This window comes from Meriones unguiculatus, chromosome 4, assembly GCF_030254825.1.
Source record: "Meriones unguiculatus strain TT.TT164.6M chromosome 4, Bangor_MerUng_6.1, whole genome shotgun sequence".
Classification (NCBI taxonomy): domain Eukaryota; kingdom Metazoa; phylum Chordata; class Mammalia; order Rodentia; family Muridae; genus Meriones; species Meriones unguiculatus.
In genome coordinates this window covers 7,846,050-7,860,936 of record NC_083352.1, presented here as the reverse complement: position 1 = coordinate 7,860,936, position 14,887 = coordinate 7,846,050, and the positions used below count along the sequence as shown (strand labels likewise).

At 52.5% G+C, this 14,887-nt stretch overlaps 1 protein-coding gene and 1 long non-coding RNA gene across 10 annotated transcripts in view; one reads left to right on the top strand and one right to left on the bottom strand.

Annotated features, from left to right (window-relative positions):
* Mcf2l (MCF.2 cell line derived transforming sequence like) overlaps positions 1-14,887 on the bottom strand; it is a 142,131-nt gene that overhangs the window by 101,869 nt on the left and 25,375 nt on the right. The gene's annotated exons all lie outside the window — the stretch shown is intronic.
* The window catches only part of LOC132653583 (uncharacterized), a 32,929-nt gene that overhangs the window by 3,134 nt on the left and 14,908 nt on the right, over positions 1-14,887 (top strand). The gene's annotated exons all lie outside the window — the stretch shown is intronic.

Here is a 14,887-nt window from a genome sequence, read left to right as displayed (position 1 = left end):
CTCATCTGCAACCCCTTACCCATGTGGCCGCCATTATTCATCCCTTTAATGGGCGTTTTGAGACGGGTGGCTGAGCCCAGCTTGTGGGATGCAAGAGCCTGGCGGTTTCTTAAAGCAGTGTTTCTTTATATTATGCCTATGGGAGTTCAGCCTGCAAGTAAGTCTGTTCACCATGTGTGTGCCTGAAGCCCAGAGGCCAGAAGAGGGTGTTGAGTCCCCCGGGACTAGATTAAACAGGGTTGTATGCTGCCATGTGGGTTCTGGGGATGAAACCCAGGTTGTTTGGAAGAGCAGCCAGTGCTTTTAACCCGAGAGCCATCTCTCCAGACTCACGCCCTGGCCTTTGCTCTGAAACCTCCCTGGAAGGACAGACAGTAGTGCCCCCCATTGGGGCAGGATTCAGATTCTGACCTAGAACCAAGTACTTGTCTCTAGGACCTTGCCAAGGAATCTGGGTGGAAATGATCTCTGGCAATTTCTGCAGTTGCCCAGCTCACAAGGTAAGCCCCGCCCCCAGCGGCTCCAGGAAGAACCACAGACCTAGGGGCTGGCTTCTTCCTTTTCACTGCCTGGCTTGTGGGACAAAGGGCCCAGGGGAGCAGCTCAACCCCAGGCCAGGCCCCAGGAGGGAGGCCATGCTGTAAGGCTACACCTGGATACCAGCCTTTCCCTAGCAACCATTCTGGAAGATCAGCCGGAGAGAAAGGAGGAGGAGAGCAGACCTGGGTAGGCTCCCTGAAGGAGCCACCTCTCCTGAGGTGGAGCTGTGGGAGGAGCAGGGCACTCAAAAGCACACAAGGATTTCTCCACCCTGTAAGGACGACAGACTCCCTAAATGGAGCCAGGAACATCACAGAGTCATCACCAGCTTCAGGGGAGACAGGCAGATCCCTGGAGCTTCTTGGTCAGCCAGACTGACACAGTCCTCAGGCCTCCACACATGTGAACACATATGCAAGTTTACGTATGCCCATTACTTACAGGCAAAAACTGCACACACACACACACACACACACACACACACACATATATATGTTTTGTTTTCCAAGATGGGATTTCTCTGTGTAGCATTGGCTTTGTAGACTAGACTGGCCTCAAACTCACAGAGATCCACCTGCCTCTACCTCCCTGAGTGCTGGGATTAAAGGAACGTGCCATCCTGCCCAAGTGGTGGCTATTTTTAAAGTTTCTGGAATATGTGCATACTTCTATGTATGAAGTTGTGTTCCCAAACACAAGGGTTACTGCCTGTACCCCAACGAGGTAGGTTTGGCCATCTGTCCTCAATAAGCCATTTAAAAGAGCCAAATCAATAGTGAAAAGCAGGAAAACCAGATTTATTCCCTGTGGCTACACTGAGAAAAGGGATAAGGAGATCCAATGACACACCACTGCCAAGCGCATCTCTGGGATCCTGACATGAGGGTGAGGTTTGATTAGAAGGCAACCGACGTGCGTGATTAGGTAGTCTGGTCCAGGCGCAGTCTCCAGCCCGCCACTGACCGTGGCTGTCTGGGCTTTAGGCATGTCTTCAAAAGTGACCGACAAAGTCTGAGCCTCTTTGGGGAGACTCCCTTTGGCTGGTGTTTTTCATTCTGCTAGCGCAAGAGGCCTGTGCAAAGTCCCATTCCTTTGTGGTCCATTGTTTCAATAGCCTGATAGATTGATAGACATATATGCCTCTTTAGAATATCTGTCAAGCCAGTTACAATTTTTTAAATTTCTGTTTAGCACCTCAGCCTTGAGGTGGAATGGGTCAGTATCTGAAACACATACAGTACACAGAATGCAAGTAGGAAGCAGGGTTAGAATGCATTTAGTTAGTGCCGGGCAGCCATGCATACGAACTACTTCTTCAAAGGTGATATAGCCAGTGTGGCCGCTCTGGGAAGATGGCCCTGGGTTGGGTGGTGGCTGAAACCTCTGACTGTGGCCATGCAGAATAATTTTTTTTTTTCTGCTTTCACAGTTAGTTTGGTTCTTTTAATTACTGGAGATGGATGGCCACATCTGGTTTGCTGGAGCACAGGCGGTGGCGTGCTCAGTTGCTCATGAAAAGCAGACAGCAGACAGACACAGGGAGCCGAAGTATCCCACGGTGTCCCACAGTAGGTGTTGAAATCAGACTGCTGTGCTCTGAGCTACTCCATACTGAATGAACAATGCGTTCAGACTGTTCCTTGCCCTGAGTACCTCCATTTGGTTGCATTCTGAGTGCAAACACAGAGGAAGGTTGACCAATTGCCACCAGCAGCTATGAGACAGGCTGATGCACTGCTGACTCCTAAGAGTGAAAAGGTACCACCTGTAAACTTACCAAAGCAGACCGAGTCCCTGTGAGCTCACTGACACTGGAGTCATCAGAAAACCGGGCTGGGAACCTACTTGGCACACCGGACTGGGGAGGCGTTCAACAGCTTTACCTGGGCCCCAGAAAGAGGGTGATGTGTAGAATTGTGATGGAGGTGGCCTGGCCAATCTGTCTGTCATCTGACAGGGTATGCGCATCAGGGGGCACTACCCACAGGCAGAAAACTCCTGTCCCCAGGGCTCTAGCCCAGCAGGGTCCTTACTGCTCTGTCTGACCGCCAATCCAGACCCAGGCCTGTGTCTTGCCTCTGCGGTCTCCGAGGCCCTGCATCTTGCTGGATTCAACCCTGGGCCACATCTAGCCAGCAACCCTGAGAGTCCCTGTGAGGCTCCTCCAGCTCACTGGCTCCTCACTGCCATACCTCATCACCTGCAGTGCCGCTGCCTCCGGGAAAGCCTGGTTAAGGTCTTAGGATGCTTCTGCAGCCTTTAGAACCTTTTTCACAGCCATTCTGTAACATATACAATTACTGTGTAATGTGTAATGGCGATCGATCCCCGTGTCAGTGGTTAAGAGTAGAATGAAAGAGCCTGCGTCCGCATTAGCCAGCTACAAGGGGAACTGGGACGACTTGCCAAATTTCAGCCTGCCAAACTGAGCTAGCTTGTCAGTTTATTGCTGTTCAGTACCCTCTAGCACTGTAGAAAGACACAGCTGTGCACTTGTATGTTTCTTTCATACAGCAGTGTGCTCACAACAGGGCGCTCTGCGTGGGGAGCATTGGTAGGCTTACATTGCTCCCAACCCTCACAGCGCCAGCACTGCTAAGAAAGACTTGCGGGTAAGAAAAGATCTAAGCTTGGCTCCCGTAAAGGCCGTTCGCCTCGATGAGGAAAGGAGATGCTCATACCAGCTGGATGTAGGGGAACCACATCTCAGTCCCATGACGTCAGGCCACCTTAGTGGCATCTTGGCAGAGTGGCCATGGGCATGTGAGATGAGCAAGCAGACGACTTGCGCAGCTGAGGAGGCAGCTGCCCTCACCAGGGCCCACTGGATACACATTGGGCCACCAGCCCCGAGGCTTTAACCCAGGCTACAGCCACAGTGGTCCCTGTGTCTTCCTGGGGAGACTCACTGGACGCCAAGGAAAGAGGTGTACCGTGCCCCGGAGCGCATATGGAGGTCCTTTCCCACTCTCAGCTTCCTTGAGGCTGTGCTGGCTCATCTGGGTCACCCTGCCATCTTCTCCCTGGGCGTCTCCTGCCTGTGGGGCTATTAGTCACTGAGTCCGCCCCTCCTTTCCTTGCAGACCAGGTCTTACATCGACAGTATCTTATTTCCAGGTCGGGTGACAGGCAGCTTTGTGGTAGGGCTCAACACTGTATCCAGGAGCACGGTTCTTCCCAAAGAGGACACGGTGCGTGCCGGCACTCGGGGTTGCCATGGGCACTAGGAGCCGCTCCTCCTGGTAGTGGGGGTTTGCTGGCCACCTCATAGAGATGGAAATGCCTTCATCATTTATTTCGGTGATGGTGGAGGGAGCACGGCAGAGCTGTGTGGAGGACCTCAGCCTATACACATGCCAGTGTTAGACCACCAAAGAGACCCCAGAACCGCTCAGTCCCCATGCCCTGCTCCAACCTCATGTACTCCAGGACTCCAACACCAAATGTCCCTCAAGCACTCCTGCGTATCTTAGGAGGGAGAGTGAAAGTGGCCTGTGCACCAGGGTGGTCCAGCCCAGGGGTGAGTGGCACAGCTGGATTCTCCCTATCCTCTAGGATCGCATTTGAAAGCCACTGTGACAACAAAGGTCCAAATTCTGAGTTCATAAAGTGGCTCCGTGTTGAGGGTGGCAAGCGGCATGGGGACTCAGTCCTCCATAGTCCTGTGGCGGAGGCGCCCTCCACCCACTCTGGAGAACTCATGAGTGTCATTAGAATACAGGACCCGAGTGAAGAAGGCTAGTCTCCGCTCACATGCTCATGAAGCAGCCCGCAAGCCCAGCAGGAAGGAGTGGCCAGCTCTGGGCAGGGTGTCTGTTCATGTGTCTGGCTTAAACACTGGGCAGGCTGGAAGGCAGCTCTCAGAACTGCAATGCGGTCACCCATCCAAGCCCCTCACAGAGGGTGACTGATTTAGGGATCCTGTAGGTGCCTGCCCAGGGCAGAACATGCACACCTCCAGGGAGACAGATGTTAGAGGACAAATCCATATGTTTATGCATGTGTGTTTGTGTGCCTGTGCAAGGATGATGGGTGAATTTGTGCATCTGTGCATGTGAGTACGTGTGTGTGTGTGTGTGTGTGTGTGTGTGTTGCACCAGAGAAGAGCTGAGCAACATGGGTGTGTGACCACCCTGTCTCTCTGGCTTCTGAGCCCGTGCTGGGGCAAGTTGCAGGCGTTGGGGGTCTGAGGTTTTTAAATGAACAGGCCTGAGCTTTATGAACTAAATTGAAGTCCTTTCCAAGACCTCAAAGAGCAGGAAAACTGTGGGACCAGGACAAAAAACAAAACAACAACAGCAAAAAACAACTCTATTACATAAATTCCCAATGCAGCTGGCAATGAAGATCAGAGGCTCAGTGCCTGGGCAGCAGAGGGGCGTGGGGTAGGGGGCATCAGCACCAGAGGTCCACAGGCTCTCCTTGCCAGCTCTGCTTGCCTAGACTACAAGTGCCTGCTTTTTAAGGATCCGTTATGGAGTTCAGGAAACAGCCAATTCCCTAAGCAGTGAGGTGGGGTTCGGCAAAGTTCCTCTCTTGAATTCTGAGGGGAAGGCAAGTGTCCTTGCTCTAGTCCTGGCACAAATTACATGGAGCAAGACTGCAACGTAATAGTTATTGTTCTTGAGGACTGTCACAAGGTCAGGTCATCTGTGACCTCAGCTGGATCGGGACAACATTATATCACAGCACTCAGCACCCAGAACTAGAGACACAGGCAGCCACAGCATGCAAGATTGAGATAGGGGGTGTTGCCTCAAGAAAGGGAGGCCTCTAGCTCAGCCCCAGCCTGTGGGTCTACCAAAGAGGGGGCAGGAGAGAGAAATGTTGGGACCCCTTGTGTAAGCCAGAGCAGCTGGAGGAGAAGCTGGGACCAGCCTCAGTCACACTCAGTAGTGCCCTGGTCCCTGTGTCCTCTGAGAATGAGCATCATCCCTCATGTTCAAGAGTGTAGGAGACCCGTCCCAGCCCCAAGTGGCTCATCATGCCATCCTGGTCCCAGCCAGAGGATTTGTCCCGGGGAGACCCAGCCCTTGCTCCAGCACAGAGGATGCCTGGCTGCCGTGTGCTTTAGAGCTGGTGCCATGCGTATCAGGGTCATTTCAGCAGGAGTCCCAATGGAGTGCCTGCATTGTTCTGGGTCTGTTCCTTCAGGCTCTCCTTTATGTGAGCTGGCTAACAGGCTTCATCTGCCTTTGGGAAGTTCCTTGGGAGTTCTCTGCAAGTGTCTTATGATGTCATAGCCAGGGACCAAGCTGGCAGGGACTCTGTCCTGACACTCCGAGGTAGGGAAGAGTAGGGAGTGAGGGAGAGTTTACATCCTTGGAAGTCTGAAGTCCACACACCTCCTCCATCTTGCAGCCTTGTAGCCCACAGGGTCTCCTGTAGTGGTGAACTACAGGCTGGCCAGTGACAGCTCTGGCACGGCCTTCAGTTGATGGAGGACCCGTAGGACTATTGACAAAGGACTGAAGATGCCCACTTAGACCCCGAGACTTGCCACAGGAGGGACCTAGTTAGGGCTTTGTTGGTGGGAGACTGCTATGGATTCTGTAGAGACCAATGTTGTCTCTGTCTACCAGAGGGAGGCAGGTGGTTCTGAGGCAGGGGACAGGACACAAGGTGGAGGCCAACAGTGGGGTCCAGGTCAAAAGCTGGACAGTGTAGGGCTGGGTTCCTCCTGAGGCATCCCATGAGGGACTAGCCCTGACCACCTCTTGAGCTTGGGGCTTCCAGAGCCCCCAGGACAGCCAGGTAGCAAGCCTGCATTGTTGTGGCCACTGTCACAATGCTCTGTTAGAACAGCAGCAGGAATTGGCACCACCATGAAGGTAGACATTGAAGACTATCTTTTTATTGTTGTTTGTTTTTCGAGATAGGCTTTCTCTGGGTAGCATTGACCATCCTAGACTTGCTTTGTAGACCAGACTGGCCTTGAACTCACAGAGATCCTCTTGCTTCTGCCTCCCAAGTGCTGGGATTACAGGCATGTGCTACCATGCCCAGCCTAAAGACTATCTTTCTGTAGAAGCAACCAAGACGTGGACCACCCCTATCCAAGGCTCAACAAAGCAACCAGAATGGCCCAGTGGAGAAAGGGAGGTAGTACACAGTATTAAGAGGCCCTTGGCAGGGTGAAGAAGGCTCTTAGCCCCAACCCTAGATAATGAAGTGGTTCCCTTATCCCCACAAGAGAGCCAAGGCATTTGAAGGACTTTCCAAACAAAACCACACAGTCATCAGAGTGCACTTGTCCCAGACAAAGAACAGGAGCCACTGTGCTAGGCTAATATCCTAGCTGGCTTCCAGTCCTCAGCAGGGAGCAGGAGGGCTGGCCACAGCACCATGCTCTGACAAGTAGCACAAGCACGTTGCCAATTGTGGTGCATTGCGCGAGTGAGTAGCTACCGGCTGTGAGGAGCGGTTAGCGGAACCTGCCAACAGATATTTTGCCTTTGTCCAAGAAGGGGATGGAATATCCACCTAATGGTGGGAAAACAGAACCAAGAAGATAAACCAGCCAATGCTGGAGACTTGAAACAGCGAGGAGCCATGGAACAATGGGCAGCTTCCTCATATTTTGTTGTTCTGGGCGCACGCCTCGGAAAACAACACCCCCGCCCTCCAGCCAGGATGGCTTGCTCACCTCACTGCAGGAACAAGGGACACTCTGTTCTCAAGAAGGGACAGCCCAGGAGAGAGGAAGCCCCCAAGCACACGAGCTGGTGCTGGGAGAGCAGGGAGAGTGTGCTGTTAAGACAAAGGACCTGCTGATGTCACACCACATCCAAGAAAGTCTGATGAGGGATCCAGATGGTAGTGTATATATTTAACTGACGCACTGACTTCCTAGGCACAGGGACGCGGGAAACCACATGGAAGGAGTGGACGTGAGGAAGGTGATTCCAGCACTGTCCATGCTGGAGAGCAAAAAACACGAGTAACATTCCCAACAGAGAACTATGAGACAGAGGCTCTGCCTGCTCACCTGGACTGACTTCATAAAGATCTTTGCACTAATGTGAACCATAAGCCCAGCCTGAAACAGTGGACCTGTCCACTGACGCTAAGTGTCTCGGAGAGAGCCGAAGCCTCCATCCAGAGATTCGCTGCAGAGCAGGCTTGCTGTGGGCTCCTGTGGGGTCAGTCAAGACCTTGCAGAAAGGAGGTTTTAGTAGACCTCTAGGCTGTCTTGGGACCAGAGAACAGAAAGAGGAATGCTCCCGAAGAAGGCATGGAGGGTCACAGTGTGAGTGCTGTTACCCTGGGGTCTTCCCAGGGGTGATGAAATGTGAGGTGTAGAGGATCTGTGCAGATCAGACCAGGAGTTCAGGAAGGGACAGATTGTGATGTGAGCAGTGTGTGGCTGGCTTGGGTGGGCTGGCGGGAGGGGCGCTGCTGAGGTGCTGGCTAGGACTCTGCACATCCGGTAGATGTGGCTGAGAACACTTGCTGTCTCTGGGCTTAGAGGAAAGCAGATGGCTCTCCAGGGTGTGGCAGTCCTCACCAACCCCCTTGAAGGCCAAAAGAAAAAGACTGAAGCCCCCAAAGGTGAGGAAATTCTGCCTCCAGGAGCCGTGCAACGTCCCTGCCGAAGTTTCCTGACTTCCTGGGCCAGATGGTGTATTAGCTCAGGAAAGCAGGCACATGGGGCACAGGCATCTTGAATCTCACTTGAAAAATGATGGCTGACACAGGCCTGGGCAGAGGCCATGTGGGTACTGGCTGGCAAGTGATAACACATCGAGAGAAAAATACTAAGCAGGTGAAGTTCTGGAAAGACGGTAGCCATGGCTCACAGACACTCACACTGGAGGGATTCAGAAGCCACAGATGACGGATGGGAAGGAATTTGAAGAAAGCCTAACGGTCGTTTTGCTTATGTTTATCCTTTATGATCACGGAAAGTTAATGACAAAATTGTGCCAAGTAAGTCAAACAAGGCTCTCTATAAGATAAAAACCCTCAGTGATCAAAAGACTAAAGCACACCTTGAGTTTCTCCGAGCAATCTCCTACGTGAATGTGTGCACGTGGCAGTTACTTCCACAGAACTTCAGGCAACTGCTGGGTTCGGTGAGGAAACCACAGCAGCAGGGAGCCACCATCTCTGATTGAAAGGTGAGTGACACATAAGCCACACAGCATATTCTACCCCACGGACAAAAATGACAAGAGCAAGACCTTGAAGCGACCCTGCCACATCTGCCCAGTCGGAAAACAAGCAGACGAAGCCAGGACCAGGTTGCTCTGCTCCACTGCAATCGGCAGTGGCAGTGCCTGCGCCTGGCTTCAACTCCTCTGTAGCACAAAGACCAAGCCAGATCTTGAAACACTCATTGTTCTTTAGCTTCCTGTCTGGAGCTGAAAGCCGAGGTCCAGGGCACTTCCATCTCTGTGATTAGAAAGAACTCTCCAGGGCATGTCTGGATGAGGCGAGGGTTAGCGCTTGCTTTCCTTTCGAGGCTGGCCTGCAGAATTGCCTCAGGCACAGGCGGCTGAGAATGCAGTCCAGCAGGGCTGTGGGGAGATTTATTTCTCAGTCACATCCCGTGGGGCAGAGTGCCAGCCGGCCCACACAGTAGGAGCCACTCAGGCGTGAGCACGAGCCATCCACCACTCCTGAAGTGTCGCAGGGGTGGTGTCATTCCCCACACTGCAGCAGACAAAGGCAACATTGCAAAGGGCACACTCCCATCTTAGCTGAACTGTAGCCTTGCTCTGAGAAGAGGGTGGGATGTTAGATGCAGCTGCAGCTTGCCAGGACTCCATGGGGTGCACATAGCACTGGAGCTACAGAAGCCAGACCCAGCTGGGTCTGGTGTCCCTCGGATGGCTGCCTGTCTCTGGAGGCCACAGCCACAGCTCAGCAGAAGAGAGAGCAACCGCAGATAAACAGAAGCGGTAGGTGTTTTTCGGGCCACACCTCCCCACCCGCCAGAGCCACCACCTTCTCAGGAGCTGCCCACGCCCTTCAGTCACGTCTCTAGATACTGTCTTCTTATGGCCACAGGGAGCAGAGGCTCCACAGTGCTGTGTGGGGTTTGCCATGGATGTTCTAAGTGTGTGTGTGGGGGGGGGGGGGTTGCTAGCAGATTAACAGCTGACATCTTTAAGGACTGGTGTGCACCAGCAGGTTAGGGCTTTTTCTGTCAAGCCTGACATTCCAAGTTCGGTCCCCAGGATGGGACCCATGTGCTGGAAGGAGAAACTTGACTCGTTAAAGTTGTCCCCCGACCTCTACACATGATGCTGACATCTCTGATCTGTTCTCTGAGGAAGAGTGGCACCCCTCTAGAACACTTTTTTTTTTAAAATATTTATTTTATTTATTTATACATAAATACCAGAAGAGGGCACCAGATCTCATCATAGAAGGGTGTGAGCCACCATGTGGTTGCTGGGAATTGAACTCGGGACCTCTGAAAGAGCAGCCAGTGCTCTTAATCGCTGAGCCATCTCTCCAGCCCTCTAGACCACTTCTTAACCTTCCTAATGATGCAGCCCCTTAATACAGTTCCTCATGCTGTGGTGACTCCCAATCATAACATCATTTCCTTTGCTCCTCCATGACTAAATTTGCTGCTGTCATGAATCGTAATGTAGATAGCTGATATGCAGGTAGATATCTGATAGACGACCCCCTGGGGGTTGTGACCCACAGATCGAGAACCGCTGCTCTAGAAACTCCCTTACTCAGTGGTGGCTGAGTCTGGGCTGTTGTCCCAGCTCAGCCTCCTGTTAGGAAGACAAGCCTTAAGGGACCTCTCTGCCTCAGCCACCCACCCTGTGTAAAGAGGGAGCACAAAATGACTACCTCATTGGACTCTATTTAGGATTAAATAAATCTGAACCACCTGCTAGTTTTCTATTGCTGTGACAAAACACTCCAGGAAAGCAATTTAAGTGGGGAAGGTTCGTTTGGCCTCACAGTTTCAGAGAGTTCAAGCCTTAGTCACCTAGACCCATTACATAATTTGCCAAACATCACCTCACAGTAGCCAGGGAATGGGGTTAGGGGGGAATACAGTCACTCCCTTCAGCCAGATCCCACCTCTGGAGTTGCTGTCACTTCCTATAGCCTATCAGAACACAAGGCCATCCAAGGAGTAATGCAAGATGAGGTCAGAGCCTTCATGGTCCAGTTACCTCCCCACAGACACACCTGAACATTGGCGCCTTCACCATGCAGCCTTTGGGAGACTCAGTTCTAGACCATGAAAATCCAAGTGTCCAGGCAGCCCTATCCTCACAGTCCTCAGATACAGTGTCAGTGTGAGACAGGCCGCAGAAACACCCCAAAACCATCTGAGGACTGCTTGTCTTGTTCTCATCACCTGGCCAGGCTCTGGGTTGGGGGTGGGGAGGCTAGGACCTCAGCTCCTGCCCAGTAGGAGCTCATGATTGAGCTCTGGACTCTCATGACTGAAGCTTGGGAGTCACTGCTCTGCAGATCCATTTCTCCAACGTGCATGAGTGTGGACGGTAAGATCTGGCATGTGCAGACACGCTTCATGAATGGACAGAGTCCACCCTCCAGCAAGGCCACCTTCTCATCCCCCAGACACTCTTTCTCTTCCCATCCCACCTTCAATTACCCACATTCCCTGAGTCCCTTGGGCTACCTTGAGGGACGGGGCGTATCTTCAAGCCATGACATCTTTCCCAGGCCAGACAAGCTGGCCATCCAGGCCACACAAGGTCCCGCGTGCCACCACAGCTGACTTACCCTGATGAGGCTTCGTCTCCATGGCTCTGGGGCAACCCAGGGAAGCGGTTCTTACAGTGACCCAGATGGCCAGCTCTCTGGACAGGCTCTCGTGGAGGTGCAATGAGCCAGCTGTGGACATTCAAGGTAGTTCCTCTCCTTTTGCAAAACAGCAAGCAGAAGCGCCTGTAGTTTGTAGCACCAGGCGATGAACTGCAGGGTCCAGAGGGGACAGAAGAGGCCTGAGGAGAAGAGCAGCTTTGCAGCATTTTCGTTCCCAAAGAAGGGAGGCTGCATGCAGTGGGCGGAGCAGGAGCAGGACCTGCTGCTGTCTCCACGAGGCAGGAGTTTCTAGGTGGGCAGGAGCCCAGCGCTATATGTCCAGTCTACCCGGTGCTGGGACAGATGCATCAAAATTCAACACACTTGACAACAGAACAGAGACCAGCTCGGCTCAAGGCAGAAATCTGGGTGCTTGCACTCCAGGCTGGAGAGGTCTCCAGGCAGACCTAGGGCTCATGGGGAAATGACGCACAGAAAGCCTGCAGACTTATACACACACACAGGACCTAGAGAGTGTGGAGGGGGAGTCAGGCTGCAGGGCCTGTTCCTCTTGCCTTTCTGCCTATTGTCCCAGTCCTCCAGGGAACGTTGCAGGCAGGCAGAGTGTGGGTCTGCCAGAGTCTCCTTCCAGACGGAAGTCTCCAAATCTGGGTCTTCTGACAGGAAGGCCCTGAGTGACAGGACTGTGATACAGAGAGGGGAAAAGGCCCTGAGTGACATGTGTGTCATACAGAGGTGGGGACAGCTGCTGCCCCGGGGAAGCTGGAAACCAGCAGAGTCAAGACAGGGCCACACCCACAGGACAGCTGTCTGCAAGAGTCTTCGCTGGCTTTCCAGCCACTGACCTTTGTTTCTACGGACATTCAGGAACTTCTTTCTATGGCTTTTCCCCCTTCTTTATGGGTTCACGGTACAGGGGAGGTCCACAGTTTTGACTCTTTGAGAGGGAAGAGCCTATCCCAGTATCCACTCAGAGCTCATGGTGACCATGGCCAGCCAGATCTGTCTTCCCTGTGGTGAGCTCCTTAAGTGAGGGTGAGCCCAATACCTATATGACAGAGCCTGGAGGCTGTGGACTCCACCTTTCTGGAATTTGAGGGTCACACCATTGACCTCTGCCAGACACCGATAGAAAATCAACCTGGAAACATCCTTTCAAATTCATAAAAATCATACTGAGTCCAAAACAAGGCTGGGGTTAGAAGAGGCAAGATGGTGGTTTACCTCCTAAATGAACACGCTCCCCTGGGGAGAAGGGAGCAAAGCCCTCCGAGACTATGACCTGCCGAGGCTCCGTGCTCCTCATAGGAGCACTCTGCCAGGATCAGCTGGTAGAGTTTGTAGGAGAGAAGATGAAAACAAATGCAGGCAGCCTTGGAGTCCTGTTCCCAAAGCTATGGGTTAGTTCTCCACACTAGTTACAGTGGCACAGTGGATGGCCACACCCGGTCTCACACTGCTCAGGTAACTCTGGGACACACAGCTTCCAGGCAGCAGGCCCTGCTAGCAGGGACAGTGGAACACTTGTATTTTATGTTATTGCTTGTTTTCAACTGCACCAAATATGTCCCCTAAAACAAACAAACAAAACACACAACGCACCACAAAAGGCAAGGATGAGGAGAACTTATTCAGGCTGCTCCTTGAGACAAGGCAAAGGAGGTCTGCTGGGTGACTGTTTCTTCAAGTGTGAAACTTCCTCTCCCCCGTAAGTAGAAGTGGTCAGAAGCAAAGGAGACAGAATATGCTCAGGGTCTCACTGGGGTCTCCAGAAACGGTGACATGGGACGGTTCAGCCGGGCCACTGCAGCCGGCCACCCGGAAGCCAAGGCCTCAGACTCTCCAATCTCTGCCCCTTCCTTTGCTTTCCTACACTCTGCTTGAATGTTTAAACATTCACTTTAATCTTAGAATTTTATTTAGTCAAGCCTTAACTTGGAAGATATATTTTCAAAGGCCAACATCAAGGTCACTAGACCTGAGTTAACCGGCGTGACACCCACTCAAGCCGGAAACCTATACAGCAGGAATCAGTGTTTACAAGCCAGTGGAGACCGTGGCTATCTGAAAGGAGAGTCACCCGCCTCTTCCGATCTCAGCGAGTCTGTGCAGGAGTGCTCCCAGGCTGAACTTCAGGGTGGGATTGCTGGCAGAGGGTAGAGCCTTGTGTGTTTTTAGATAATGCCAGATTGATATGCCATTGGGGCAGGAGGAGAGTAGAAAGAGAAAGGGTGTCCCCCCCCCCAATAGTTCCCCAACCCTCAGCTCAACATCACAACAAATCCCTGGAGTAGAAACAGTGGATGGTGGACACAGAACAGCCATGGCATCCTGAGCTGCCTGGACAGTCCCAGCCCTTCCCCATTCCCTCAGCGCAGGGACCCTAGCTCTGCCTGTGCCGTCGCATTGTACAACTGCAAGAGTACTGTGTGAGAGGGGCCCTATGGCACAGGCTCCTTGGGGCTGCTCTTTACTAAAGGACTTCTAGAGGCCCGAAGTGGGGGAGAGCACCCCAGCTCCTTCCTTCGTGTGGCTGAATCATGTTCCCCGTCCCATGTGCACACGCTACATGCTCTAACCACAGAGGCGCATGGTTTCTTCACAGGTTTTAGTTTAATAGCTAAAGCTAATTACAAACATCTGCAGCTGGGTGATGAGGCATGCCCATCCACCTCTCACAATGAATCGCCAGGACTGTGACCTCCGCAGGTTCCTCTTAGAAGTAGCCAGGCTGTTTTCTAATATGGACATATGCACTGAGCCTGGCTCTCCAGTCCCCCTGGCATTTGGATGGCCACTCTTTCAGGTCTTAGCTATTCCACTGGGTGAGGACTGGTGATCTGTGTACCTCACCATCGGAGCAGCGAGCCTGCGGGCTGATGCCACCCATGGGCTGTCTGTTTCTGTGGCTGAGTTTGTGGCTGCCTAGTTCCTCGCCAGATGTATGGTTTGTGCATCTTTCCTCCCAGTCTGATGCTTGTCTTTTGAGTCTAACATGGCTGCCCCAGAGCACAAGTTTTCAGATTTGATAAGGTCAAATGTATTGAGGGTTTTTTTTTAACTGGTGCTTTTGGCATTACATGGAAGAATTGGCTCAATTCCAGGTTGTAAATACCGCTTACTCCTTTTCCTAAAGGTTTTTTGGCTTTGCATCTTGTGTTCAACTATGGAATCCATTTAGACTAAAACATTGCTTCTTGCCGAGCCACATCCAGACACCCAGCTTTTCTGACGCTGTCTATGAGAGCTGTCCTCCTTCCACGGAGCCAGTGGACCTGGGCCGAAGGACAGGCCTGTAGGATCATTCGGAGATTCCAAGTCCTCCATTCAGTCCTGCGGAGGTCCTCAGAAGACCTGCCCTGCTTCGGCCATGCAGCAAAATCAGAATTCAGATCAAGTCCTTTGCGTGGCTCTCCCTTTCTGAGAGCTGGGTTAGTTGTCCCGGGACCCTGGGTTTTCCTGAGACAGTCGGCATTCCAGGTAGCAGCGCAGGCACTGCTCTGCTCGTGAGATGAAGTTTCTTCCCTTGCTGCTTCTCCCGGCTCACTTTCTGCCTTAGGTGGGGTGAGGCTGGGGA